Source organism: Enoplosus armatus, chromosome 15 (assembly GCF_043641665.1).
Source record: "Enoplosus armatus isolate fEnoArm2 chromosome 15, fEnoArm2.hap1, whole genome shotgun sequence".
NCBI lineage: Eukaryota > Metazoa > Chordata > Actinopteri > Centrarchiformes > Enoplosidae > Enoplosus > Enoplosus armatus.
The window spans coordinates 4,371,014-4,375,268 of NC_092194.1; positions in this window are offsets into that span (position 1 = coordinate 4,371,014).

The window sequence follows — 4,255 nt, forward strand, 5'->3', positions numbered from 1 at the left end:
TGTACCCTTGGGATTTGGAGAAAGAGATCCAGCTGTTTCACATCACCACCAAAATATAATACAATGTAATTCGTTTTTCCACTCCCAAGGTCAACCTGTCCACCATATTTCGTAAAAGTCCACCAATGGACCTCTGTAATATTCTGCAGACTGATCGATTAAAATGGTCAACCTATAGCATATATAATATTAGTAATCTAATGAACTGTGAAGAATAATATAGACCCTATACATATAATCATGTATTGATATACATGATTTCACTAGGATTAATTAGGGGAGGACTGAAAATGACTTAATGATCTCAGTTACAGAAAGTATGAGGCTGATGTATTTAATCAATTGAACAGCAGGACAAATTCATCTTTGTCGAATCATTGAAATGAATAAACAATAAAGTGTGGGAGTTTGGGCTGTTGTGGTGAGAAGATGTGATGTATTGTGTTTCACACAACAGAGGGAGCAGTTGGACCACAGATGCATCCCTTCACCTTGCTCCAACTTGATGGTCATAGCTGTATGATGATGAACTGTTGCATTTATACAGAAATAACAGTTTCCTTTCATTGATGTAGTACAGCAGTCATTCAACTTGCAGCTTCTTACATTTGCTTTTCAATACACGGCTGGGGAGTGCTCGCTCTTTCCTGGGAAAATCGTGCATCTCTAACAGGAAGTGATGCATTTGACATTCTCTTTATTTGGAACAGTTAGTTTGCATCAGTGGTGGAGCAGACAAACACACGAGCGCCACCTACGGTAACACAAACTTCAGTAGCTCCAAAAAAATTCCAAGGAAAACCTACACTCACAGCAGTTTGTTTGACAGGTGATATCTGGGAAATGTAGTGTGAGACAACGCAGTGATAAACTGCTTGACACACAGGTTAAAGAAACTGCACATCACATATTTTCACTTATAAAAGCAAATCAGGATGTTTCCAGTAATCATGTTTCATCACTTACAGCAGCATACACCATCACATTGAACTCATATTACACTTGAACCTTAATTTAATCTTCAATCGTGGCTTCCCAATATGTAACAGATTAACTCCAATCTGATCTGAACCACTTCATCATTTTCGGTGGAGGGAACAAATATGAGGTAAAGACAGGACATTGTAAAATGTGGCCCATGATCTATGAACCATGTCCTTGCGATCCTATGAGTGTTGGTCAGCTGTACCACCTAGACAGTTGAATGTTCTGCTAATTTTGACACCACATCAGCCTCCATTCTGCAGAAAATATCAATTTTATGCAATAAGCCATTTAGTGTGGTATTTAGCTATCCTTCTTTTCTTTGTATGTACAAAATGCTTCTGTGTCATTTCACTGGTTTTCTCTGGTTGATGAAGTGTAATCGAGTCAAGCAAATCAAAATGATTTTTCAATGTTGTTGTCGCTACTGAGGTAGCCACCAATACAATAATAATCAGTACTTACTAACGCCTTGATGATAAGAGAGGATACACAAGAGGATAAACTGAATGATTGCAATGTGCTCATAGTTCACAGAGGCTTTGATTTCCAAAGCAGCAATCAGAGGTGAGACACAACATTTGTTTATTTGCTAGATCAGTCTAGTAAATGTAACTAATTAGCCGGTTTAAATTTGAGCAGCTTTAAATGTAAGGGCTTGAATTGCTAAATTCCCAATTTCTGTACACGGATGACGTTTGCACAAGTGTCTAGTAAAAGCACACCGTGTATCTGCGTGTTTTATAGGCCTTTATCACAGCAGACATTTTGATTTGTCATAGTAGGAAAAGCACAACTGTTACTAATAACATTAACGTTGCCTCTGTTCTATTCACAACACCAGAACCCTGAAACTGAAGCAGCTAAATGGAATTCAGCCGTCATACAGCTTTATTATTTACACCTGTGCTTTTCCTACTGAGACAGTGAAAAAGGCCTGTTGATGTATCATTATTATATTGAATTGGGGATGTAGGACCATTTTCTGAGGACTGCTGAAGGAGAATCAAAAAAGAATGTAATCATGACAAAAATAACTATTATTATAATGCTAATAACAATGTATCATTAGTATCTATTTGATTAAACATAACATTATGAATGGTGTTAATGATGATGATGATTTTTAGACTGTGAAAACACCAGGAACAATGACTTTATATAAGTCTGATATGTTTTTTTTATAAATACGGTATATTGTAATGCTGTCAATAAATTGATAAAAAGATATTGTAAGATAATATATACCGAATATAATACCTTATACTTATTTACCTAATATACAGTATATGTGATAAAGAGGGTGAGCAAAATATAAGGGGCGCTTTACAAGTATTAGGCAGTCCAATAATCTTCAACAAATATTCCAAAAAGGAAACCCTGTTTATTTCCTCTCATATAACATATTCTCTACATCACTATGTGTGTCTGACTGACAGTTTCAATGCCGGCTGCACCAGATGTTTCTTTCCCACACTGCTGCTGCATTGAAAGCATTTGATTGAGTGTTCATTAAATTGCATCCAGTTCTTGTTTATATCGCCTCCCATGTTTAAATCAAGCTTTTTCCCCCTTTACCTCCCTACTGAGGAGTGGGCCAATACTTTCAGAAGCCATAAGATGGCGCTAGAGACCATTAAATCCACATTTCCCATCTGCTGCAGCGTGACCTGAAAGTTAGATATCCCTCCGACTGTATACGACAACAAATGAGCTCGGAACTATTGGATTTGTTAAAGTCTTTGTTGCTTCACTGAACGTGGGTATATTTCTGTAATAATGACCAATTTTCGGTGTATCATCCTCCACTGAAATTATTTCAAAAATGATGTGACATTTTATCAGTCCATTATTAACCACTTTATAAATCATAACTTAATGACTAACTAGAAGCACTGGTGGCCTAATTATCAGGAACAACAAGTAGTAATTACTGAGCTCATTATTTAGAGCTGTTTATTTTTTTTTCAATCCACTCCATCTTAGTCATCAATATTTAAATGGTATAACCAAAGCCTAACTAGTTATGAATGATTCAGTATCCTAAAATGTGTTTAAACACATAATCACATGTGCATTAATTATCAATAACATTTCAGAGCTGTTGGCATGACTGTGTTTGCTGTATTTGACTGGTGGGTGCTATGCAGTGAGTTGACAACTTGTAGCTCACTGTCATGGGCCCCTAAGATAGGGTCAGATACCATGCCTAAAGAGCAATACTGTAAATTCTCAGTAATTACATGTTTTCATACGCAGTGAATGGTTCACATCCTGCTTTATGTAATGCTGTACTTCATATACATTAAACAAACATGGACTGCTGTGTACACTTTGCTAGAAATTGTCACTTTTTAGAGCTTCTCGTCAGGTTTTATTGTGGAAAATGTTGACTTAACAATGTGACACCTCTGAAATTCACATGCTAGTTATCTCGGTTGTGGTTTTCACAGGTTTCCACTGATGCTGGGTTGACGAATCAAGTCAAAATCTCCCCAAAAAAATAATGCTAAAAGAACGGTTTCATATGATCTCCTGTGACGCTAATACTCTGTGGTATGACCTCCACGTGTGCAGGCTCCTTGTACATGTACATAGAATGAGCAGATATGACCAATCTGAAACAGAGTTGTGTGTGCCTCTTATTTATTTGTCTTCATGAGCAATTCACTGGATAAAACAAATACCGTTACAACACAAAAAAAAAGATTATTTTCCAAAGCAATTTTGGCCACATGTTATGTACATGTTACAACGTCATAATAAAAAGACAGAAGATCATCTCCTCATATCGCCGTTTTCTCCATTTTAATAATTAAAAAAGCTTTTCACTGTTCACCGGGCATTTACATTGGAATAGAATGCTCAGGTCGAACCACCTTCGCTTTTTTTTTTTTTATTTGCAAATGCAAAACTTGTCAACAATAAATAATACTATAAAATGTACACAAAAAGATTGACAGTCCACCACAAGTTAAAACGTTGAACAGATCGGATGTTTAGGAACAAGGAATTTGGGAGGAGGGTTTCTTCTTAGCAAAAATGTGACGGTCCATACAAGTTACAGAAAAAAAGCTGATCATCTATACATTGACACTAGCAAGATAACAAAGTTTGTTGTTTCTGGTATATTTCATTTTGTACAAAGAAGGGAGAGTCTTCTTTACAAGCGAGCATCATTGTCTTAACTGTAGAGATTATACAAGCAAGAGTTAAGGCAACTTCTCTGTTGTTTTTGAAAAGTAACATGAAGTCATGTCATGTTTTACTC